The 27,476-nt window shown below is 41.5% G+C and overlaps 1 protein-coding gene across 3 annotated transcripts in view; it reads right to left on the bottom strand.

Annotated features, from left to right (window-relative positions):
* LOC131684009 (regucalcin-like) overlaps window positions 1-27,175 on the bottom strand; it is a 571,198-nt gene extending 544,023 nt beyond the window's left edge. The window contains exon 1 of one of the 3 annotated variants that reach the window (XM_058966603.1): window positions 27,059-27,175. The gene's annotated coding sequence lies outside the window, so the exon portion shown is untranslated. Of the gene's footprint in view, window positions 1-27,054 lie in introns of all 3 variants that reach the window. The other 2 variants (XM_058966511.1, XM_058966680.1) reach the window with 2 other exon arrangements.
* Window positions 27,176-27,476: the final 301 nt, after the last annotated feature.

Here is a 27,476-nt window from a genome sequence, read left to right as displayed (position 1 = left end):
GACACGGTTCAATGCGTTAGCACAACTGAGCCGTGGAGCGCACCTTATGGGGTCATTTGCTCCGTCTTCTCTCGCGTTTTCGTTTACGTCCATGTCATCATCGGTACTGCATTCATCTTGCTCATCGTCGGGTGTTCTTATTTGTTGTTTGTGCTTACGGGTCGCTATTGTAAATCCTTCTTCATCGGTATTAGATTCCTTATTGGTGTTGTTGGTTTAGAAACATTTGCTGTAATCGTTGTTACTTCGATGTTGGTAATGGCAGTTGGTTTAGTGGTACTGGGGCCGATCGTTGTTAAGCTGGTGTTTGTGAATGCCCGGTCTGCAGTCGTTGGTTTACCAACTGGTTGTGGTTTAACATACGATGATTGTATACCGACTTTGGTCGTATCAGGTGGAATTTCTTTAGCAGTCTCTGCGCAAGGTTTCCCGTGGTGTAGCGGATGATCACAATAATGACAGGTTTGTGACTAGTGTTCGTTGAGAATATTCAACACCATGAAGTAATTTGCATGTGAAAATCAAGTGAGAGGGAATAGGTTTTGTCGGACGCATTCTCACCACACGAACGCCGTTGCGGAGTCTTGGGAAGAAGTTCCTCCAAGTATCTTCCTTAACACTATTCACCTCTCCGTATTTTGACAGGATTTGTTTGATAGCGAAGGAACTAGTACGTGGTACCAGGTCATGTATCTTTATTTCAATACTGTCAACATCTATATACGTTGGGATACTGTATAAAATGTCATTACATTCGATGACGTGTTTCATGTTGTTCTGGGAAGCGAATGATTCTGCTTGACTAATGTTTTTTAACATATTCAGTACCGCATGACGTAAATGGTGAAATTGCACCGCATAAAGTACCGCAAGCTACGTTGAACTTCAAGTTCACCTTCAAAATTTGCTCCCCTTCATCAATTCATGGTATTACCGGATATTTCGTGTAGTCAACAGTAACACAGTTTGCCCGCATCGTGATATACTTTTGCTTTGCATTGTCACTCATTGTTTGTTCACGTTTCACACACTAGGCAGAAGGAATCAATTTTTTCTTTGCAAATAGACCAAGCGTCGCGCGGGTAAATTTGATTATTTGCCCTGCTATTGCAGCGGAGCGATTTCTAGCTTCTGAACTGAGCGAGATGAGAAACCGAAGTGATCTCCGACTTCTTCTCCAAGCTCGGAGGCAACTTATACGTAGATCGATATCGTCGTATTGCACCCGGCGACCGTTTCTCGGTTTCCCATCCCTTGGTATGGTCGCATTACACGCCCTTGTTAGTAGTGCCGTGAACTCGTTCGCATTTAGGTTGAAGAGGATACCTTCAAATTCAAGTTCTTCGACGGACACGTTCCTGTGAAAAATCGCTGTTTTCCATCTTCACTCGTTTATATATCTCCCACATATTCAAATTCATGTTTGGTTCATAGTCCTGTTATCAATGCTGTACCAGATCGCTTGGTGGTCGCTGTGGATATATCCTCGCACACTTTTCAGTCCATCTTTCCGGTTACTCCAAGGCTACAAAAATTGACATCGATAATGGATTGCCGGTTCCCCCTGCGGTAAGTGCCGATGATACCATTATTTGTAAGATCTATATTTAGCTTTGCTAGAGCATTCTTGATCGCTGATGGCCAGACAAAGTTCTTTTGATTCCAGCGTCTATCTCGAAAATTTCGCACGTTTCTGGTTCTTGGAATATTTCAGAATTAATGTCTCTTCGGCTTCTTGGAAAACGACTTATTCGATTTTCAAGCTTAGCCTTAAATGGAAGGTTTGGTAGCAGATTTTGATCTGATCAAGTTCATAAGAAGCGCACATATGGCTGCGGAAATACGGTATGAACACTACGATCCCATATGAAATCTTTAATTGTCAAAAACTTTTCGGTAAAGCTCATGTATACTGAATATTGAACCACATATAAATCGCCAGGAGTCTGATTTGAATTCAGATTGTTTCCTTATCGAAATTATTTTCGAATGCAACGATCGATTATGTCTCTATCGATTGTTGCGTTTAAAATGAAATCGATTCAGAAGTCGGTCTGTATTAGCCTTGTCATGAGATTTTCGTTTGATAATACACAGATGGGTCCTTCCTTCCGCGACCAGCAAACGTTTCATTTGATGTTGGACTGGATCGATGATCTCATTTAAAATTCACATTTACCCGAGAATGGTCAAAATAAAAATTATCATGGGATGGTAATTTCTAAAACTACCATAATAGTTTTCAGTTACGAAAAGCAAAACTCTATGGCAGCTATTGTTGCTCTATAAAACGTGACAATTTTTTGAATTTTGATTATTATAAAAAAATTATTTGCCCCCTGATTTTTTTCAGCGATTTTGAAGGGGGGGGTGACATAATTTTTAAAAAAGATTTGCAATGGCCTAATGTGAATTTTAACGCTTTTCACCGATTGTAATTAACGAAATATGGCGGCACCCACCGTAATAGTGTGAACATAGGCACATCACCAGACAATCATTCAACTGATCCGATTGTATTGTATGATAAATAACCAAAAAATGAATTTTTATTAGACTCTCCTCTTTTTTCGGGCTTGAGACCGACTATAGTAATTTTTATCCAAAATTTATATCTTGCTATCTATGAGATATGGACTTCACAAACAAAAATCAAAGGAAGCAGTATTGCATTATATTATCAACAATTAATCATGATTCAAAAATAATTACTGCAGGCAGATTTAAATCTAACATTTTTATCTATCACTACATAATGTGATATATTGATTCGTTTTCTGTTCGAACGTGAGATCGTTTAGTTGAATATAGCACAAATCTCACAAATGGAATTCGGATTTTTTATTTGAATTTGAACATTTCCGATGTAAATATAATCTATTTAGCTATAACACATGATGTGATATATTGATTCGTTTTCTGTTCGAACGTGAGATCTTTTAGCTGAATATAACTTAAATCTCACAAATGGAACTATTGTTGTTTAGTTGAATGTAGCACACATCTCGCAAATGAATTTTCTAAAATTCTAATCTACCGTAGAATCGTCATTTACACATGTTGAATGATACCATTTTGTGCATGTATCACAAGCAACCCAGTCTTGAGTTTTATTAGCTTCGACCCTGTTATCGCCACACTTAGGACATAGGTTTACAACGTTATCAGAATGATCAATAAGAGTTTTGAGCAAATATGTTCTATATTTGATGGGATCAAAATCTTGATCATAAAGGAATTCGTTCCGAAGATATCGTTCAGCATTATTAACCACGTAAGGTCCACAATGATTGCCATCATTTGGACAGTTTATTCTCATTTCCCTGACTGTTGAGGTTTTAAAAATACTGATTATCTGTAATAATAGATCATTTGTAAATTTTCTTTAGACTTTTTCCAATGTATTCAACAACTTGCTGTACATATATTGAAGTGAATGCCTGCATTGAGAATCAAAATAGTGGAAAACCTTTTTTTCGTGTTAATTATAGCAATTGAAAAAAGATGATTATATAACAGTGGCAGTAAAACTAGTGAATGGTTCAAATTTTCAATAATGATGTCTTTCATGTTCTCACTTGAAATATTATTGCACTGCATGGTCAACCATTGCGAATAATAAACTGGTTTGAACATGCGATTCAACCTTAGTGTGAACACCATAGTGAATACTGAAAAATTTAAGGAGAATTTCGATCAAATAATTGGAAAATCAACTGCTCCAGTTATTTTCCCAAATCATCATATAAAAGCTTATATCTGCTTTTTAACAAAATCCATAGATCAGCACAGGTTCTTGATCGATTTCTAGTGTAGTAAAGTGGATCAGAAATGAGCTTATTTTCTAAAATACTACCAAATCCTTTAAATGTGGTGGAGTCGAAACCTTCAAATACCTGATCGAAAGGAATTGTACTTTTATCGTAGACTGACTCAACATGTCTGATTTTCGAGTCAAATGGTTTGAGTATCTTTATAGTGAAATGATACATGATAGTGTAATGATACATTTTTCAACAATTCCACCTGATTTGGATGTAGCAATATTTGAAATGTATTGCCTACTTTCCTCAGCAATTGTAGACAATCAAGTTTTGGTGGTATCATCAGATACATTTTTCAATTGATGGGGGGGATAACTAATTTCGTGTACGAAATAGGCAAGCTGGCGTTTATACAGCAATCGGGCTTATTCCAGCTAAACCAAAGTTTGGTTGATCGGGTACTTTTTCTGGTGTCTTGTTTTTTGTATTGAAACGGGTTTTAACCTAATAGGTCATTCACCCGTAATTCTGGTGTCTTGTTTGTCTCGAAATATGACTCCATTTCTTTTGCGGAAAAAAAGATCTTGTCTGTATCGTGTTCTTTTGTTTTTGGGACTTTCAATTTCACTTTTAAGCGAACGCTTTTTGAAAGTTTCTTTGATTTTTATCATATCTGAAATATGCATATTTATAATTTTGTCATCATTCCAGGACGATATTGTACTTGTGAGAGATGGTGTCTGATTATACATTTCTCCAACATCACTTCGCTGTGATTTTGGAGTTTCAAGTTTACTATTGGACCGAATACGCTTGTGTTCTGAAGGTCAAACGTTACGTGTTGATCGATTTTTGGGAATTTTAAGTCGAGCTGAAATAATCTTAGGTGCCATCTCCTGTTTATAGATATACTCGATATAATCATCTATACGTATTTTAACTTTTCCCACCGCTTTGGACAGTCTTATATCTTTAACATTTTTGTGATGGGCCTCAATCACGCCGTTATTTGCTCTGTTCGTAGTTATTATCCATATTGCTCAACTCACTATGTTCTTCATACCAGAGGGTTGGAATTAGCATGAGAAGATACGTAACAATTCGACGTAGATACGTTGTTTCGAACTTATATGTAGCTGGTTGTTTCCGGCTAAACTCAAACATGCTTTCAAATTTTTCTTCGATTGTTGCTTTGAATTCGTTATAATCTCTCCGATAGAACGGACTTTGTGAGTATATTGTCTTCGACTTTTCATTATCAATTTCAGATGCTGCTGTAATTCCAGCTTCAACTAAGCCGCTTTGATTTTCAGAACCTTCTATTTCAGTACAGTTTCTAAAGAAGCTCTCAAGGGATTCGTATTTTATATTTTTTTATCTACTGTTTCGGCAATCAAGTATCTTCACAAATGTGGAAAAAGAGTAAAAACTTCATTGCAATCTTTTATGTCATGTATAGCTGATAGAAGACTGCGTAGATTGATTCTATCTGGAACTGATTCAAGTTATGTACGCGTCGTTTTGCTACATGTGATATGCAAAGGCGTATTATAACAATATTTATATCGTTTTCTAAATCTTTAGTCATCTTGGCCATATACTGAGCACAGGCATGCAAATATTGGACAACGCTCATGGAGTTGAAAAACAGACATAATGCATTTATTCCAGCCATTGCGAAATCAGAGGTAACCGATCGAATAATTGTATGGAGTTCTCTGTTCGGCTCGATTCTTATACGGTGTACAATTGTCATCAAACTTTTGTCTGCATCATGACATTTGATTCTGGTAACCAAACTATACATGTAGACTTTATTTTTGCTTTATTTTTTAAATCAAGTAGTAACGGCACACATGGGCTATTTATAGTAGTAGAATATCATGGATAGTATACACCATATGATAATATAACTTACTGTTACCACAAATGATACGACAAATTATTGTAGAGGTAGCACAGGTTTTCGTCTTTTATGACAGCCAATTGGTCCTTTTTTATGTGCACAGGAGGATTACACCATTTCACCACCGGTTGAAGGGAATCTCGGTGACGTCGATGTCCGGGACAGCCTGGAGTTAACACTTCTAAATCGGTCAATTCGTCAAACAGTGGCACGAGAGGACGGGAGTTGAGGCAGCATTCGATTTGTGCTAGCAGACAAATGTGCGAAGCGCTTCAATAAATTTGGCAGTACTCAGGTAACCCACTAATTCAAGGTGCACAGCTTTTGTTGCAAAGCACACGAAAACTGCAACGTAGGCTTTGATGGGTGCAGCTCTTCGATGGGGTGGTTTTAAAGAAATCGGTCCCCAATAGTCGACGCTGGTCGATGAGAATGGTCGAGCTGCGGTGATTCGAGCAGCGGGTAGTTCAGCCATGAATTACTCGAGCAGCTTGGGGCGAGCTCGAACGCAAATCACACACTTGTGAACTGTGCGTTTGGTCAGACTTCTGCCCCCGGTGATCCAGTACCGTAATCGAAGAAGGTTGAGCAGAAGTTGGGGTGCTGCGTGTAGATGCTTCTCGTGGTAGTAGCGAACGAGTATGATGGAGAAATGATGCGAAGCAGGAAGAAGAATGTGGTGTTTACTGTCGTACAGCTGATTGGTCTTCTCCAGTCTGCCACCAATGCGAATCAGCTGATCTGAGCCGATAAAGGGATGAAACCAACAGATACGAGATTTCGGGGATACTGGTTGCGCTTGCTGGAGGGCCTTGTACTCGAGGCTGAAGCTTTGCTGTTGGATGAGTCTGATGATCATCTTCTGCTTCCTTCCGCTCGTGGACTGTGAGGTGTGCTGATTCCGTTCGTGCTGTAGAGGTTTTCCGACAGTTCTGAAGAAATCGTCGACAGTAAGCGGTTACTCGGACCATATGCTGGAAGTCGGAGAAAGTTTCAACGAACTGGTCGACGAATGAGAGTTCAACGGCGGCGGAAATTACTGCTGCTGGTACTTTTCGTGCTTTTATGAGGACTTCGGGAGGCTGATTAGATATTTCTAGAAATTCAACATTACTAGCTCCCGTTGTACTAAACGGAATGGTCAAATCCGGGCACTATTTTGTCGAAATTAAATTTTACCGATCTTTTTTTAAATAGGCCCGCCTATCACCCCCACACCAAAAGGCTTGCACAGAGAGCCCCCTGGTAGTGGACACATCAGTTCTCAACGATAAAAAGCAACATAAGAAGAAAACAACTATTCGCGAATGCGCTGAGAAATTAAATTTTAACGATCTTGTACTAAATTTCAAAATATTCACACCTAGTGTCAGAGACGTAAAAATTTGCTATGATTTTTTTATTAGCGACATTCTAATTGGTTTCCATTATTCACTGGGTGGCGCGTAATAAGACTTTGTTCTAAGTCATGTCTGTATTTGGTTTGATCTTAAACCTTTACCTATAAAAGAACGAACAGCGATTTAGTAGCTAACAATTTTAGGCTTGGTGAACTGCTCCAAATGGGGCGATTTGTAATTATTGATGACAGCAAAACTCCATAGTTTACAGAAAAGCAAGGAGCGTTGGTATACATTAGAGAGCAGTAGGCAAACGACATAAAGGTCGAAGCCAATTTACAGAAAAGCAAGAGGGGAATTGCGAGCAGCCTGCTCGGAGATCGCTTTGATTTACTGTTGTTAATAGGTTATCTTACATTTACAATTTGTGAAATCGAAGAAAGTCGCACCGCTTAGCAGTTATTGATTTCAAAGTGGCCTAAATTTCGAAATGAAAAAAGGTGCTGCATACGAAAAATATCTTCTGCTGAAATGAGTCATGCCATACCGAAGCAATTAAAAACAATAAACATGTTTTTTTGATCAGCACAAATCAATCATCTGAGAATAAGGTCAGAATTTTACCCGATTTTTTTTTTAAATATTCGAGTACCGGTACTTTACCGGTACTACCGGTACTTTACCGGTACTACCGGTACTGAGGGCTTCAGTACCGTAGTACCGGTTCTCGCCAAAAAGGGTCGGTACTGCGAACCCTAGTTGCGAACAGCCTTATGAAGTGCAAGGCATTGCTGGCGAAATAAAACATTATCCAGAACTCAAGATCTACAGGTTCCCGAGAGACTGAGTAGTGCGGTAATCGTGGATTCGTTTCTGCGTGTGGAATGATGCGGAAATTCCTTTTTTCAAAAACAAATGAATAACAGGCTGTTTAGTGTAAGCATGACAATATTTTGAACTCCATGTAATTGTCTATGTTTCAGTACCGAGTAAATTGGAAGTACTTAGGAACAAACTAGGAGAACGTTCATCCCGTAATCGCTTTTTGCTTTTTTTTTGAAGTAGAATACTTCTAACGTTTCAATATAGGGGTCCCGTTTCAAAATTTTCTGCCAGAATTTTACCCGATTTTTTAAACGTGAATATCTGCCTTTGTACTGAATGAAAAAATAAGATTATTACGCTATCTGATTGGAAATATGTACAACAATTTTTTATCCAATTCGGTAGTATGTACAATTACTAAAAATAGCAGAAATAATGGATTTTATGAAAGTAGTAAGTATCTGATCCATGATTGGTTGGTACAATTCGCTCAAAAAGCAAGCGTTGCTGGGACTGCCTCTTTTTCATCGAATGAGCTGCGACGGGTATAAAAAGAGAACACAAGAAAAATTCGTTAGTTTGTGTTCTGACGTTGTAAGCGTAGCAGCTGCTGCGTGTCATGTCAGCTTTCTTCGATGGTAGGTAATATATACCATGACTGCGCTGATGATTCTAATCATGAAATGACGTGACAATTTTTGTATTTCAATATCACACTATTGAAAAACAAGCAAAAATGAACAGATCTCGAAAACGTGAAAACTCCCATACATCAGTCAATCAGCGCCGTCAATGGGGAGCAGGTTAGTAATTCAAACGAACACGAAAAGTTATAAATAAATGTGCCGTGTGCCTGTTTGAATCAGTTGTTGCTCTTTTGCCAGACAAATAACATCGTGCCTATAACGTCTCGTACGACAGATTTGAGCACCCAGCACACTACGCTTCGATGAATGACGTCATCCTCGACTATTTAAAGAATATCATTTCTCGAGCGACTTCATTCTCCCGTCGAAGGTCGGGCCGTAGCAATCATGCATGTTGATAATGCGCTGCGATGAGTGCTGCATTTGATGACTGCTACCGCTGGGGGTGATCCGATGTAAATAGCGCGCGGCTGGAAGAGTTAGCAAACGTCAGTTGAAGCTGACTAATTGTTCCATTCTGCATGTTATTATTGTTAAATTCAAAGCCCTTTTAAGGACTATATTAATAACAAACAATAAAGAACAAATTGGAATATTTCCAATCATTGACAGCGATAATCCTATTGCGCAGTTTATATTCGTTATTTGTTGCTTGCATACGCGCAAGCAATCTGAAATTTGCAACAATCTATTATTTGTTTAAATTTATCCTTCCGAAATAATACAAAAATGTGCAGATACCTAAAGTACATTTCCTGATTGAAATTAGGGAAAACCTGTGATTGATTAAAAATAGTCTTTCGGAAACATAATCCAAAATTCTGCAATGTTTCAGAAAATTGGAGGATGTGGCAACACTGCCAGCTAGCGAAAGCCGTACCAAAATAAATCCGCAAATATTTTTTCGTTATTCTGCATGAAGGCAGTCCTTCCATCATCAGTGCGAAAGTGATAAAAGCCGATGTCACGCTTCAAGCTATCAGTATTTCATATTAGATGCTGAAGGGAAATGGGAAATGGGTTCAACCCATGAAAACACCATTACCATGGTCCGGTAGATCCCATATAAAATACCATATGTTGGTGTATTTATGGGTTATTGATACCATTTTATGGTGTCTTGGTGGTTGGGAATTTTGGCACGGACCATGTTTAAGGTCTTTTCAAGGAGCTATGTGGTGTTTGAACCCATGAGTATTTGCTCGGGTTGTTTCTTTTCATTTCGAAATATTTATCTGATGTAAGTAACGTGCGGCTGGAAGAGATGGCAAACCTTTTTTTGCAGCTGACTAATTGTTCCATTCTGCATGTTATAATATGATCATAGTTTAGCTATAGAACATTAATTCGGAGAATTATAATAAATATCATTCAACCAACATTTCCCCCTGTAATCGTAATCATAACGCTTTGAAAAATGTTCAAAATTTTAATGATTCACAACAACAACGGGACAGAAAGCTCGTTGGACTAACACGTAATTTTGTTTTCTGTTGAAATTTCTCAAAAGTGTAGCATTAAATCGTCTTAGGTTGTTCTGTTTCAGATTAGAAAGATTGGTAGGTAATTTCAACGACATTACCGAAATGAAGTAGCATACACTTTAAGTTGTTAATACGAATGCTGCAATTTTTACAAATTTCTAAAAGGTTTTATTAAAATAAGTTATTTCGGTATTTCAAATGGAAATAGCGAAATAACGGTACAAGTATATACGATTCTCTACTGTTGCCAAATGAATTTATTCACTCTCATTTAATACTTTTTTCAGGGTTACCATATGAGTATAAATATGTTGGAATATTTTAGGTTTCGATCTACGTGTACCGATATTTCGGTATTTCTATTAGAAATAACGAAATGGCTGGTTTTAATATAACTTACCAGAATATATTCAAAATTGTAGCATTCACATTAACAGCCTAAAGTGTATTCTACTTCACTCCGGTTATGTCTCTGAAATTACCCACCCATATTTTTGGTATTATCATTACTGTTGAATTTTCCAGTTTTCAACTGCATCGACAATATCAAATCGGTGTAAATAGGAGCTAGTATTTTCTGCTGCTGTTTTCTCCGGAAATCGTGAATGGAGCCGCCTATGGCATTTAAAACTATGGCGTTATCTAGAGCACAAAGTGTCAGTCATTGCAAATTTATACCGGATATTTACAGTGATAATTGGAAAATTAATTCAATTGTATTGCACTCAGCAGAAATACATCACCACAAGACGTAAAGAAGGTTTTATCAACCTGGCGTGTCTAATTTACATAATCGCGCCACATGCGGCCCGACAAGCCAACTTCGATTTTTTAAGAAACGTGAAATTGGTTCATATAGAATATTTTAATCTCATACGTCTCCCAACCTTTGAACGGAACGGATCGTTATATTTCACAGTGGTGCTCGGTGTGTAAATTGTGAGTGAAGGTCATCCTTTGTTCGTTTGTTAGCTGCCATTCTGCTGGTGCCGGCAGTAAATCCAGTACATTGTTTTCGCTGGTGCGGAACAATCGACGTTGTTTGCAGATAAGTTTTGCTTTATTTTTTTCCTCGTTTGCTTTCTTTCCTTTTCCCTACTTTTACTCTACCTTATAATCAAATAATAAGACACATTCCCGTTTATATAACGCTCTGCCCTCGTGCTTAAATGGCCGAGGGCGAAATACCATCTGATGTAATCATGGAAGTCCCTGATCCCCCTAATACTCGCATTGCTCCTCGTATAAAGCAGTACCCAGAAGGTTCCTCTGGGCCATGGGTGGTATATTTTCGGACCGGAGAGAAACCGGTTAATATATTAAGACTTTTTTGAGATCTGACTGCTAATTACCCGGCCGTAACTCAGATAACACGTGTTCTGGCAAACAAGATACGTGTTCTAGTGAATGATCTCGGCCAGGCAAACGCGATTGCTTGCTGTGAGCGCTTTACGCGGGAATTTAAAGTGTACGTGCCTTGTGTGGCCTGTGAAATCGATGGAGTAGTGTCCGAACCGGGCCTGAAATGCGAAGAACTGTTGGAGCACGGGGTTGGCTGCTTTAAGGACCCCTCTCTTGAACAGATTAAGATCTTAGAATGCAAACAATTGTATACCGCAAACACCGAGGGAGGCAAGACTACCTACTCTCTATCAGGCTCGCTTCGGGTGACATTCGCCGGGTCCTCTCTTCCCAACTACATCCTCCTTGACAAGGTTCGCCTACCAGTTCGCCTATTTGTACCGCGGGTCATGAGCTGCAGCAATTGCAAGCAGTTGGGCCACACAGCCACATATTGTGGAAATAAGAAACGATGCGGCAAATGCGAAGGAGAGCATGAGGATGATTCTTGCGACAAAGAAACTGAAAAGTGTATTTGCTGCGGGGGCCCTTCACATGCTCTTAAATCATGTCCTGCGTACAAGCAGCGCGGGGATAAAATTAAGCGCTCCCTTAAGGAACGCTCAAGGCGTTCTTATGCAGAAATGCTAAAGAATGCTTCGCCATCTGTCCTGTCCGAAAATCCCTATGCTGGTTTGGCTAACGTTGAGCAAGAATCTGACGACCCACGAGAGGGAACATCTTTGGTTAACCCAGGGGAATCCAGGAAGAGGAGAAATCCAGCCTCCCCTACATTGCCTCGTAAGGGTGCCAAGGTGTCGTCCACTCAGAGTGCGCCAACTACAACCAATAAATCCAACGGAAGTGATGCACAAAAGCCGAAGCAATTTGCTCCAGGACTTGGAAATATTAATTCTAACAAGGAGTACCCACCACTTCCAGGGACATCAAAAACCCCAAGTATCCCCTTTTTTCAAACAGATACTCAGTCCAGTAGCGGACTAATGAAATTTTCTGACATAGTGGACTTAATTTTCATAGCTTTCAATGTTACTGATCCTCTTAAAAGCCTTCTGATACGTTTTCTCCCTATAGTGCAAACATTTTTGAAGCAGTTGACTACTAAATGGCCCCTCCTTGCAGCGATCGTATCCTTCGATGGCTAAGTCATCGAACGAGGTCACCGATTCGATCACTGTTCTACAGTGGAACAGCAGAAGTATCCTCCCGAAAATCGATTCCTTTAAATTTTTATTAAATAGTTTAAAATGTGATGCTTTCGCATTATGTGAAACTTGGTTAACTTCCGATATAAATCTCAACTTCCACGACTTTAATATAATTCATCTGGATCGAGAAAACCCCTATGGAGGAGTACTTTTGGGGATCAAAAAGTGCTATTCTTTCAACCGAATTAACCTCCCTTCGACACCAGGCATTGAAATTGTCGCTTGTCAAGTTTTAATCAAAGGTAAAGACCTTTCCATTGCTTCCATCTAGAGCTTAGGTAGGGCACCGAACGCTTTGTAATATCACGGAATCCTTACCGGCACCGCGGCTAGTTCTGGGAGACTTTAACTCGCACGGTACGGTATGGGGCTGTCTTCATGATGATAATAGATCAACATTGATCCAAGATCTTTGCGATAATTTCAACATGACCATCTTAAACACGGGAGAAATGACGCGGATTCCTACACCACCAGCACGCGCAAGCGCGTTGGATTTATCGCTTTGCTCGACATCGCTACAGTTAGATTGCATGTGGAAGGTGATCCCTGATCCCCACGGTAGCGATCATTTGCCTATCGTGATTTCAATTGCTAACGGTTCAAGACCATCGGAAACAATCAATGTCTCGTATGACCTCACACGGAACATTGATTGGAAGAGTTACGCGACCGCGATATCCGTTAAAATCGAATCCACTCAAGAAATTCCTCCGGAGGAAGAGTACAGGTTTTTGGCTGGCTTGATTCTCGACAGTGCGAATCAAGCTCAGACTAAACCAGTACCCAGCGCGAATACCCATGGACGGTCTCCCACCCTGTGGTGGGATAAAGAGTGCTCAGAGCTGTACGCGGAAAAGTCCACTGCATATAAGGCCTTCCGGGAAGACGGGTTACCCGCTAGCTATCAACAGTACGCGTCGTTAGAAAGGCGAATGAAGAGTCTAATGAAAGCCAAAAAACGCAGTTATTGGCGCCGGTTCGTCGACGGGTTAACGAGAGAAACAGCGATGAGCACTCTTTGGGGTACGGCTCGACGTATGCGTAACCGTAATAGTACCAACGAGAACGTGGAATATTCAAACCGTTGGATATTCGCTTTCGATAAGAAGATCTGTCCGGACTCTGTCCCGGTACAGAAAACGTGCCGCGCCGCGTCTCCTCTCGATACCGCGAACGAAACACCGTTTTCGATGGTGGAGTTCTCACTTGCTCTCTTATCATGCGAAATATTTATTTATTTTATTTTATAATTAATATCAACAGACACAGTGTGGTCCTAATGATAATTTCTTAATCTATTTAAAAAGTCAAATTGTAATCTGCTACGTGGAATGTGAAGATCGAACTCGGATGAAACTCTGTTGAAAGTCCGCTGCAAACCAATGATGGCACCGTTCACTCCATAGTTAGTCCGGCGAAGAGGTAATCGGAGGAATAAATTATTGCGAAGGGCGCGAGGGCGAACGTTCATGTTTATCGCACTGAGAAGCTCGGGGCAGTCAATTCGATCTTGCAAAATATCCGAAATCGTCATAGCACGGAATAGATCCCGTCGCACTTGCAATGTATCGAGTCCAATAAGCAAACCCCGGCTTTCATAACTTGGCAGCTGGTGAGGGTTGCTCCAAGGCAATCGACGAAGGGCAAACCGAACAAATCTGCGCTGTACTGCCTCAATTCGATGGACGCCGTTGAGATAATGAGGGTTCCACACAACTGAACAATATTCCAGAGTTGATCGAACGAGTGAGCAGTAGAGAGATTTCAAGCAGTAAATATCTGAAAAGTGCTTAGATATTCTCATTATGAACCCCAAACAGCGTGATGCCTTTGCGACAATATAGCTGATATGCTGTTTAAACGTCAGTTGTTCATCGAGAAAAACTCCGAGATCTTTGACGCAATTCGCTCTGTCAATTGTGGATTCAGCTAGACAGTAATCGAATCGAATTGGCGTTTTTTTCCTCGAGAACGTAATGACCGTACATTTCTTGGGGTTTAGGGTCATTCGGTTGATCTCGCACCATTCCGCAAAGGTTTCCAGTTGGCGTTGAAGGAAAGCTGCATCATGAGTATTCCGGATTCTATGGTATAACTTGAGGTCGTCGGCGAAAGACAACCGTGGTCCTTCTAAACAAAAGTTAACGTCGTTGAAATACAGAAGAAAAATCAATGGACCGAGATGGCTGCCTTGCGGAATACCAGATGAAGCACAGAACTCTTCGGATACACAATCACCTATCTTGACTGCTAGACGACGATCACTGAGATACGATTGCATCCAACGGAGAATATTAGTACCAAAGCCGAGTCTATCCAATTTTGCCACTGCAATAGCGTGATTTATCTTGTCAAAAGCAGCTGAAAGGTCCGTGTAGATAACGTCAGTTTGAAGGCCGTCCGACATAGCATCTGTAACATATGTTGTGAACGACAGAAGATTCGTAGATGTTGAACGTTTCGGCATAAATCCATGCTGAGTCTCGGAGATATACTGTTTGCAGTGGCTGGAGATGGGTTCCAACACAGCCATTTCAAACAGCTTAGGAACTGCGCTTAGCGTTGTAATACCACGGTAGTTGTCAACTACCTTTTTATCACCTTTTTTGTGAACTGGAAACATGAAGGAGGATTTCCAGAGTTCGGGAAATACTCCGGTTGTTAGCGACAATTGAAACAGATGACAAAGAGGTTCAATTAGACCGGCAGAGCATTTTTTTAGAATAATAGTTGGTATACCATCTGGGCCTGCCGAGGTTGAAGCCTTCATTTTCCTAACCGCCAGTTGTACCATATTATTGTCGATATTGATAGAGTTCAAAGACTGGTATGATTGAGGTATATTGAGAGCCGCGCGTGAAGCCTGGGTCGGTGTCAACTTCTCGTTGGAGAAAACACTCGCGAACTTTTCAGAGAATAGTTGGCAGATCTCCTGTAAACTAGAGCTCATACGTCCTCCATAGCTCATCGTTGAAGGCAACCCGGATTCCTTTCTTTGCTCGTTTACATGCTTCCAGAATGTTTTAGGTTCGGACTTCAACTTACGTTGCACGTTTCGCAAGTAATCGGCATGGCAACGCTTCGATGTCTTTTTATAGACTTGGTTAACATGAACGTAGTGATGTCGCAGCACGTAGCCCCCAAACTTGGAGTACTTCTTCAGAGCGGCTCTTTTAGTCGCTTTTAACCGTCTCAGCTCGGCAGTGTGCCACGCTGGGTGCTTAGATTGAAGGCCACTTCTTTTGGGTACATAGCGATCGATAGCATAGCTCATAACATTGGAGAAGGTCTGCACTGCAACGTTGACATCATCATTGTCGAGAATTTCAGTCCAGTGGATATTCGACAGGAAGTCAATAATGCTATTATAGTTGGCTTTTCTAAAATTATAGCTGACGGTGTCAGAAGCATTGCAGTCATGCTTCACTCGAATGGCTTCAAGCAATATATGCAGGGGAGGGTGGTGTCTAACAGTCTTTACCAGGGGGAACGGTGCTGCGGTAACTTTTGGCGCGTAGTCAGATTTGCTCGAAAAACAGAGATCAAGGATTCTGTTGTTCTCGTTCACCACATTATTCGTTTGGCGCAGCAGATTTAGACTGTAGCAGTCAAGCAAACTGGTGATACCAGCATGAAAAGATGACATTTCGGGATCAGCGAACATAAATCCGTCAGAAGCAGAGCGCCATTTTAATCCGGAGAAATTGAAATCACCAACAATCAGGATCTCATCAACCGGGCTTGCTTGAGCGGAAATCCGTTCCAGTGACTCAGTATGTGAATCAATCAATGTCGAATCGCGAGTGCGATCCGGTGGAAGATAAACCACGCAAAGATAAAGTGCGTAGCCAGCCAGTTTGATTCGCACCCACACCTGCTCGACACAGACCCCCAAAGTATCGTCAATCAGTTGCGCTTTCAATCGACGATGGATAGCCACAAGTACCCCGCCGCCGGTAGCCTTGAGACTGTTGCGTGAGCTGCGATCAGTTCGGAAAACATCGTAGTTGGCACCAAATGCTTGCACTGACAGAGTGCTATCGCTAAGCCACGTCTCTGTGAGGGCGATTATGTCGAAGCATTCATCTGAACTTGCTACCAGATAATCTTCGATTACTGAATTCATACCACCGGCATTCAACAATAACGCCCCAGGGTTAGACAGAATCAAATTCAACGCAACTCGTATCGGCCGATTGCAATGCTGTCCTGTATTCGGAAGTTGTTCGAGAAAATGATCTTGTTTCGCCTCGACAATTGGGTTGAAGCAAATGGCTTACTGTCAGATACACAATTTGGCTTCCGCAAAGGCAAAGGGACGAACGATTGCCTTGCGTTGCTTTCTACAGAAATCCAAATGGCCTATGCTAACAAAGAGCAGATGGCATCAGTCTTCTTGGATATTAAGGGGGCTTTTGACTCAGTTTCTATCAACATTCTGTCAGAGAAGCTGCACCAGCATGGTCTTTCACCAATTTTAAATAACTTTTTGCTAAACCTGTTGTCTGAAAAGCACATGCACTTTTCGCATGGCGATTTAACAACATCGCGATTTAGCTACATGGGTCTTCCCCAGGGCTCATGTCTAAGTCCCCTGCTCTAAAATTTTTACGTGAATGACATTGGCTATTGTCTTGCCAATTCATGCACGCTAAGGCAACTTGCAGACGACGGCGTGGTCTCTGTTACAGGGCCCAAAGCTGCCGACTTGCAAGGACCATTACAAAATACCTTGGACAATTTGTCTGCTTGGGCTCTTCAGCTAGGTATTGAGTTCTCCACGGAGAAAACTGAGTTGGTTGTTTTTTCTAGGAAGCGTGAGCCGGCGCAACTCCAGCTTTTATTAATGGGTGCAACGATCAACCAGGTTTTCACATTTAAATATCTCGGGGTCTGGTTCGACTCTAAAGGTACCTGAGGATGTCACATTAGGTATCTGAAACAGAAATGCCAACAAAGGATCAATTTTCTCCGAACAATAACTGGAACATGGTGGGGTGCTCACCCAGGAGACCTGATCAGGTTATACCAAACAACGATATTGTCGGTGATGGAGTACGGGTGTTTCTGTTTCCGCTCCGCTGCGAACATACACTTCATCAAACTGGAGAGAATCCAGTATCGTTGCTTGCGCATTGCCTTGGGTTGCATGCACTCGACTCATACGATGAGTCTCGAAGTGCTGACGGGCGTTCTTCCGCTAAAAAATCGATTTTGGGAACTCTCATATCGATTGCTCATCCGATGCGACATTCTGAACCCGTTGGTGATTGAAAACTTCGAGAGGCTCGTCGAGCTTAATTCTCAAACCCGTTTTATGTCCTTGTACTTCGACTACATGGCACAGAGCATCAATCCTTCTTCGTACAATCCCAACCGTGTCCGTTTCCTAGATACTTCTGATTCTACTGTATTCTTCGACACATCCATGAAGGAAGAGATTCGTGGAATCCCGGACCATATACGCCCTCAAGTGATCCCCAATATATTTTATAATAAATTCCGAGAAGTCGACTGTGACAAAATGTTCTACACTGACGGATCAAATCTCGATGGGTCCACTGGCTTCGGTATCTTCAACAATACTATCACCGCTTCATTCAAGCTCAATGATCCCGCTTCAGTTTACGTCGCAGAGTTAGCTGCAATTCAGTACACCCTTGGGATCATCGACACTCTGCCCACAGATCACTACTTCATCGTTTCGGACAGCCTCAGCTCTATCGAGGCTCTCCGTGCGGTGAAGCCTAAAAAGCAATTCCCGTATTTTCTGGGGACGATACAGGAGTCCTTGTGTACGTTATCTGAAAAATCTTATCAGATTACTTTTGTTTGGGTCCCCTCTCATTGTTCTATCCCGGGCAATGAAAAGGCCGACTCATTAGCAAAGGTGGGCGCATTAAATGGTGACATATACGAAAGACCAATCTGCTTCAACGAATTTTTTAGTATTTGTCGTCAGAGGACGCTCAACAGTTGGCAAACCTCGTGGAGCAATGGGGAACTTGGACGATGGCTACATTCGATTATCCCAAAGGTATCAACGAAGCCTTGGTTCGGGGGGATGGATGTGGGTCGGGATTTTATTCGCGTAATGTCCCGACTTATGTCCAATCACTACACCATGGATGCGCATTTGCAGCGTATTGGGCTTGCGGAGAGTAGTCTGTGCGCTTGTGACGAGGGCTATCACGACATCGAACACGTTGTCTGGGTATGCGCCGGGTATTGTGACGCCAGGTCCCAGTTAAAGGAATCCCTTCGGGCCCGAGGTAGACCACCTAATGTACCAGTCCGAGATATGCTGGCAACTCGTGATTTCCCCTATATGTCCCTTATTTATACCTTCATAAAAACGATAAATATCCCAATATAGCCCCTCTCTTTTATTTCTCGTTTTTAGAGTTTCCTCCTGCCTTGTGGAACCGATCAGCTCCAGAGTGCCACTATGTAACCGCCGTCGCCCTTACCACTACGCCTGCATAGAAGGAAACTGAAGCGAGAGCGACTCGAGGTCCGATGACTTTTGAAGGATTCCCCGCGGGTCCGAAGAATACCATCCGCCAATCTGGTACTCGACGACTTACTAGACTGAGGCGCAAATTTGTTTCGCTGATCCCCCTTCCCCACCCCCCACCGTTCGAGCGAAAGTTGCAAGTTTTGCTCTTCTTTCCCTGTCTCTCCCCTGTCCTTGATACAACTGCTGCTACACTGATGCGGAAATAAGCCACCCTCTGAATATCTTGACCAAGCATAAGTTTTAGTTAAAAAATTCAAATTAGTATTCTGTATTCCTAGTTTTAAGATAGCTATAATTTTTACTCTTTATTGAAACTCTTGTCCTCCATCTTGTAAATAGAATTGAATCCCTAGTTTTAAGATTTCTGTGAAGTTTCTCATAAATATTTGTTCCCCCTTTTGTGTACTAAACTATATTGTTAGTTTTAAGATAACCGTAAAATATTTCGTAAAATACTATTACTCCCCCTCTTGTATATCAAAGTGAATCCCTTGTTTTAATTTTTTTCATAAAAAAATCTTTTGGCCCTCTCTTGTATATTGAATCTTATTTCTAGTCTTAAGATAGCTGTAAACTTTCTTTTCCTTTGTAAAAAAAAAATATTTCAGCATTGTAACCTCCTAGTTTTAAGATATCCAAAATGTAAAAACAAAAGCATTTGACACCGCCAAGCTAACGCATTTGTACCTATCAAGTAAACGAAATGAATAAAAAAAAAATATTTTAATCTGAAAAATTGAGCAATGGACACAACTGAAACAAAACTAATATTTTGGCAACAATGGCCGGAAGTGGTGTGTCATTTTCGACAGGGATTTGCAAAATATAAGAAGAGGTGAAAAAGAAGCCAGCTCGCGAATGATATCCTAGGTTTTAACCAGGACCCAACCACCAGAGCCAATACACAAACAACAAAAATTTAACTGATCTCATTGCCGGTTTTAACTAGTTTATCATCAAAAATATTTCGATGATTCGGTATCGAGAACTCTTTTGTTGTCGGTCCGTACACTCTATAGCGACAAATATTGTTAATCCGCGTTCAAGGTTATTCGCACACTCCACGCCTAGTCGAGGTTTCAGTATTTTTCCCTTCTTTTGTGTTTCTGTTTCTGAATACCGTTAACCAGTTAGTGACCAGTGAAGCAGCGTTCTTCTAGTAAGCCGTCTGGATACCGTTACATACACAAGCTAAGTATTAGTTTACGTTTCCCCTTCTTGGTTCTCTTACCAACGTGCACCGGGCAATAGGCCCGTGCAAAAATGACTTCCCCTGACGGCGGTTCATCTCAAGGTGAGATGGACGTCGAAACAAAATCGGCTCCCCGGCTCAAAGTATATCCAAGCTCGGCCACCGGGCCATTCGTGATCTTCTTTCGGACCAAAGATAAGTGTTTGAATCTGTTGCAGATTTCTCGAGTTCTGACGGATCGATATTCGGCCGTGACAGAAATATCGAAAATTCGCCCTGATAAGCTTCGGGTGGTTGGTAACAGTTTGACTCAGGCAAACGATATTGCTGGCTACGAGCCCTTTACGAAGGAGTACAGGGTGTATATTCCAGCTAGCAGGGTTGAAGTCAGTGGGGTCGTTTCCGATTCGAGTCTGAATTACGAGGACCTGCTAAAATATGGGACTGGCTGTTTCAAAGACCCCATGCTTAAGTCAGTGAAGATACTGGAATGCAAACGTTTGCATTCAGCATCAGTCGCAGCTGACGGCAAGAAAATATACGTCAACTCAGACTCTTATCGGGTGACCTTCGCCGGCTCTGCCCTACCCATCTACCTTCTCTTTGACAAGGTTCGTCTACCTGTTCGCCTCTTTGTGCCGCGGGTCATGAACTGTACTAATTGCAAACAATTGGGACACACAGCCTCCCATTGTAGCAATAAAGCCCGCTGTGGGAAATGCGGTGGGAATCATGCGGATGATTCCTGTGGTAGGGATGTTGAAAAGTGTCTCTACTGTGGGGGAAACCCACATGATCTCCCTTCATGTCCCGCGTACCAACAGCGCGAGGAAAATCTTAAGCGTTCCCTTCAGGGACGCTCTAAGCGATCTTTTGCAGAAATGCTTAAGATAGCTACGCCACCTGTCTCTACGAACATCTTTACCAACTTGTCTACTGACGAAGGCGACTGTGAGGAACTCCATAAGGGAACATCTTCTGCTGTGCCTAGAAGTAGTAGAAAAAGGAAGAACATTTCCTCTTCCAAGCTTCGTCGTAAAAGCCAGAAGGTTCATGGTCCCCCTAAAATAACTACTCAAGGAAGTACTGGTGCAAAACCGAAGCAAGTCGCTCCCGGTCTCAGTAACCTGAGCTCAGAAAAGGAGTTCCCAGCACTTCCAGGAACATCAAAAACCCCAAGTGTTCCCATATCTCAGCCAGAGAAAGAAAACAGTGCTGGCTTAATAAATTTCACTGACATTGTGAACCGTATTCTTACCGCGTTAAACATTTCTGACCCCCTTAAAAGTATCTTGATAAGCTTTCTCCCCGCAGTAAAAACATTTTAGATGCAGTTCACTGCGAAATAGCCCCTCCTTTCAGCGATTGTATTCTTCGATGGCTAATTCATCGAACGAGGTCAAGGATTTAATCACTGTTCTACAGTGGAATTGCAGAAGTATTAACCCGAAAACCGATTCGTTTAAAATTTTACTAAATAATTTGAAATGCGATGCATTTGCCCTATGCGAGACATGGCTCACTTCAGAAATAAACCTACACTTCCACGATTTTAATATTATTCGCTTGGATCGAGAAAACTCTTACGGAGGAGTACTTTTGGGGATCAAAAAGTGCTATTCTTTCAATCGAATCGACCTCTCCTCGACACCAGGCATTGAAGTTGTCGCTTGCCAAACCAGAATTAAAGGCAACGACCTTTGTATTGCTTCCACCTACATCCCCCCTAGAGCCTCAGTTAGCCACCGACGGCTTTTCGATATTGCGGAACTCCTCCCCGCACCGAGGCTAGTTTTAGGTGACTTCAACTCCCACGGCACGGCATGGGGTTGCCTTCATGACGATAATCGATCAACCCTACTCCATGAGCTTTGCGACAACTTTAATATGACTATTTTGAATACGGGTGAAATGACACGGATTCCTGCCCCTTCAGCGCGACCGAGCGCCTTAGATCTATCCCTCTGCTCGACATCGCTGCGGTTAGATTGCATGTGGAAGGTAGTCTCTGATCCCCACGGCAGCGACCATCTGCCAATCGTAATTAATATTGCTAAAGGTTCAGGGCCACCGAATACAATCAATGTTTCGTATGACCTCACACGAAATATTGATTGGAAGAACTACGCGTACGCGATATCCGACAAAATCGAGTGCACTCAAGAGCTTCCTCCGGAGGAAGAGTACGGGTTCCTAGCTGGCTTGATTCTCGTTACCGCGATTCAAGCTCAGACTAAACGCGTACCAGACGCGAACTCAGGCGGGCGTCCTCCCAATCCATGGTGGGACAAAGAGTACTCAGACGTGTACGCGGAGAAGGCCGCTGCGTATAAGACCTTCCGGGACAACGGGCTGCCAGCTAGCTACCGACAGTACGCGATGGCGGAAACGCGCATGAAGAGTTTGATAAAAGCCAAAAAACGTAGCTACTGGCGCCGGTTCGTCGACGGACTACCGGGAGAAACATCGATGAGCACTCTTTGGAGTACGGCCCGGCGTTTACGAAACCGAAACAGTACTCATGAGAGCGTGGAATATTCAAACCGTTGGATATTCGATTTTGCCAAGAAGGTTTGTCCGGATTCCGCCCCGTCACACAAGATCTACCGCGCCACGTCCCCTCACAATAACGCGAACGAAACACCGTTTTCGATGGTGGAGTTCTCACTTGCTCTCTTATCATGTAACAATGAAGCCCCAGGGCCAGACAGAATCAAATTTAACTTGTTAAAGAATCTGCCAGACTCTGCCAAGAGACGCTTGTTGAATTTATTTAATAAGTTTCTTGAGGGTAATATTGTCCCTCATGACTGGAGGCCAGTGAGGGTCATCGCCATTCAAAAATCAGGAAAACCAGCCTCCGACCACAACTCGTATCGACCGATTGCGATGCTGTCCTGTATCCGAAAGTTGCTCGAGAAAATGATCTTGTTTCGCCTCGATAATTGGGTTGAAGCAAATGGCTTACTGTCAGATACACAATTTGGTTTCCGCAAAGGCAAAGGGACGAACGATTGTCTTGCGTTGCTCTCAACAGAAATTCAAATAGCTTATGCTAGCAAAGAGCAGATGGCATCAGTTTTCCTAGATATAAAGGGGGCTTTTGATTCAGTTTCTATCAAAATTCTTTCTGAGAAGCTGCACCAGCATGGTCTCTCACCGAATCTAAACAACTTTTTGCTAAACTTGTTGTCTGAAAAACATATGCATTTTTCGCATGGTGATTTATCGACATCACGAATTAGCTACATGGGTCTTCCCCAGGGCTCATGTCTAAGCCCCCTTCTCTATAACTTTTACGTGAATGACATTGACGAATGTCTTGTCAATTGCTGCACACTAAGGCAGCTTGCAGATGACGGTGTGGTCTCTATTACAGGTCCCAAAGCCGTCGATCTGCAAGGACCATTGGAAGATACCTCGAACAATTTGTCTGCTTGGGCCCTCCAGCTAGGTATAGAGTTCTCCACGGAGAAAACTGAGCTAGTCGTATTTTCAAGGAAGCGTGAGCCAGCGCAACTACAGCTTCAATTAATGGGTCAAACTATTGCTCAGGTTTCAACTTTCAAATATCTCGGGGTCTGGTTCGACTCTAAAGGAACCTGGGGATGTCACATTAGGTATCTAAAACAGAAGTGCCAACAAAGGATCAATTTTCTCCGTACAATAACCGGAACATGGTGGGTTGCCCACCCAGGAGACCTGATCAGGCTGTACCAAACAACAATATTGTCGGTGATGGAGTACGGGAGTATTGCTTTGGGTTGCATGCACTCGACACATACGATGAGTTTAGAAGTGCTGGCGGGCGTCCTTCCGCTGAAAATCGATTTTGGGACCTCTCATATCGATTGCTCATCCGATGCGATATCTTGAACCCGTTAGTAATTGCAAATTTCGAAAGGCTTGTCGAGCTCAATTCTCAAACCCGATTTATGTCCTTGTACTTCGATTACATGGCACAAAATATCAATCCTTCTTCATACTATCCCAACCGTGTCAATCTCTTTCATGCTTCTGATTCAACTGTATTCTTCGACACATCCATGAAAGACGAGATTCGTGGAATTCCGGATCACATACGTCCGTAAATGATCCCAAGCATCTTTCATAGTAAATTTCGAGAAGTCGACTGCAACAAGATGTTTTACACCGACGGGTCAAGCCTGGACGGCTCCACTGGCTTCGGTATATTCAATCAAAACCTCACCGCCTCATTCAAACTCAATGATCCTCCTTCAGTTTACGTCGCAGAACTTGCTGGGATCATTGATACTTTGCCCACCGATCATTACTTTATTGGATAGCCTCAGCTCAATCGAGGCTCTCCGTTCAATGAAACCTAGAAAGAACATTCCATATTTTCTGGGGCCTGCGTGCTTTGTCTGTAAGATCGTACAAGATTACCTTAGTTTGGGTTCCCTCGCATTGCTCCATTCCAGGTAATGAAGAAGCGGACTCTTTAGCTAAGGCGGGCGCTTTACAAGGTGACATATATGAAAGACCAATTAGCTTCAGCGAATTTTTCAGTATTACTCATCAGAGAACCCTCGAAAGTTGGCAAACTTCATGGAGCAATGGTGAACTGGAAAGGTGGCTACATTCGATAATCCCTAAAGTATCGACGAAACCTTGGTTCAGGGGGATGGATGTGGATCGGGATTTCATTCGCTTGATGTCTCGGCTCATGTCCAATCACTACACGCTGGACGCACATTTCCGGCGTATTGGGCTCGTGGATAGCGGTGTCTGCGCTTGTGGCAACGGTTATCACGAAATCGAACATGTTGTCTGGGCATGCGCCGAGTACTGTTCTGCCAGATCTCAACTATTCGATTCCCTTCGGGCCCGAGGAAGATCACCCAATGTCCCGGTTCGAGATGTACTAGCAAGCCGCGATATTCTCTACATGTCCCTTATATACACGTTCCTCAAAACCATCAATATCCAAATTTAAGTGCCCCTATCTTTACTCTTATCATTCCCAGAAGTGCCCTCTTCCGCCTACCGTCCCCAACGATGGTTTGATACGACTCCAAGACGAGATAAAACATCTGTCGAATTAACCAACAACACGAGATCTACAGTACAACATCATACGCGCAACGCGGTGTGTTTCCGATCCGTATCTGAGCCGTACTACGAAATCGTCTGGAGAACCCCTGCCGGCTCGAGGGAAACCGCCCGGCGTCCCAATACTTGATGCATCCGTTCGAATTTGTAATCCTGGCCGTTGATTCCTGATGCCGGAAACTGAAAGTTTATATCTCCCCCCCCCCCTCCCCCTGTCAGCCTTATCCACCGTCTCTCCCACGTCTCTGATACACAGATGTATGACTTCACCCTTTTCTCCCCTTGAATATCTTCCCAACATTTATTTGCTCCCCTGTCTTCTAGTTTTAGTTGATCCATATTTAATCTCGTTAAGAAATGCCCAACAGTACCACTATTTTAAAATAGCCCTAATTAATTCCCCCTAACCTTGAACCACTCTCTCTAGTTATTTCTAGTTAATAAGCTTGTAAAATGTTCCGCTTAGTTAATAATTAATTTCTCCAACAATCTCCCTTCTAAAAATCATAAAGTGAATTGCTATACAAAGAACACACAAAATGACCCGTCCCCCTGATCTTACGAATATTATATTATCCCCTCTTTTATATGTATAAGTTAGCTGCAAAGTTTTTTTTTTTAGTTTCTTTATATAAAACAAAATAATATTGAAATGTGTAAACCCCTAGTTTTAAGAAATTCAAAATGTAAAACAATGAAAAAATGGCACCTTTAAGCTAACGCATACGTGCCTTATCAAATAAACAAATTGAAAAAAAATATTTCGAAAGATGGAACGATTTTCACTGACATTTTGTTTCAATACGTGTATACCACTGAAGGCTGAAAGCATTATTGAACACTATCAAAATCTTTCTATTTCGGATGAAGTTGATTATGTTGTAAATTTTAAACTATGAGCGAATTTTGTAATTCTGCAATAAGATATTTAATTTTCATCTCTTGAGATGCAAAACTAGATGTGGAATAAATTGTATTCGTAGTACTGGCTGATTAAATAGAATGGAATTATAAATCATACCTTTCATACGAAATTCAATTTATTGATTCGTTACAAACAATTCGAAAATACCTTTTGCATTTCGTGTCTTTGAAGATTCATCATAAAATTTCACACAAAAAAATTAATATTACAGTCCACTAAAGATAACACTATGAGAAACAACTAAATATTCAATTTACGAATGCAATAACTGACCTCCGGATCTTTTCAACAATTAAACTCCATAATATCAACCGTCGAACGATGAAACAAACCGTCAATCAAAATTAGTCATCATTCTGAAATATGTTGTATTAGACAATGAGCTAGTTGAAATCAACCATGAGATCAGTTGGATTTCATTTGTTCTGAAATGGTAATTTAACGGTATATGCGTTTGTGTCCAGGCTGAAACAAACATTACAAGCAGGAACCAGGAATCAGAATATATTGGCTTAAATGACGTTCCCTGTATGTAGTCGGGGATTTGTGCTGAGGCTGAAACCTTGGTATCCAGACTGAGATTGACAGCATTAAAATAACAGCGCTAGATTATGGTTTTCAACAAAATGTTAGTTCGCCCAAAAATCAAGAATTCAACTACTTTTTAGTTGAAATGGTAATAAATCGGTTTTCAGTTGACAGCATGAACTGTCTAAGATGTCCTAGTATTTCAACAAAAAGACACACAAAAACAAAAAGTAGGATTCGTTAGCATTTCACTAAGTCATCAATTTTAACTACTTACTTACGATTGTAAAAAGCACTTCATAAATGACTCACTTCAATTGAAAACTCTTTCAATGAAACAATCTTACCCAATAATTCTACACCAAAGTTACCTATTGAATGTAATGAATATTATTTCGATTATGGCTTAAGTAGTACGCAATTGATAATGGTCTTTATATGGTTTGCGTAAGCCATATATTTACATAAGTGTTATCAATAATACATTTTTCCATCTTGTAAAACAGTCAGTACGAGAAGTAGGGGAATTATGGGTAAAACCGACACTGTGGGTAAAACCGACACCCCACTACTTTCACTAGAAATCAAATTTTTTATCGTTTCATGATGACACTTTACTATTAGGACGATTATGTACACAGAAAAAAATATTTTGTAATTTTAAGTTTATTTTTATGCACATAATTGGAGCATGAATAT

The sequence above is a fragment of the Topomyia yanbarensis genome, chromosome 1 (genome assembly GCF_030247195.1).
Source record: "Topomyia yanbarensis strain Yona2022 chromosome 1, ASM3024719v1, whole genome shotgun sequence".
Classification (NCBI taxonomy): Eukaryota; Metazoa; Arthropoda; class Insecta; order Diptera; family Culicidae; genus Topomyia; species Topomyia yanbarensis.
The sequence above is the reverse complement of the archived record's forward strand: the minus strand, read 5'-3'. Positions and strand labels throughout refer to the sequence as shown.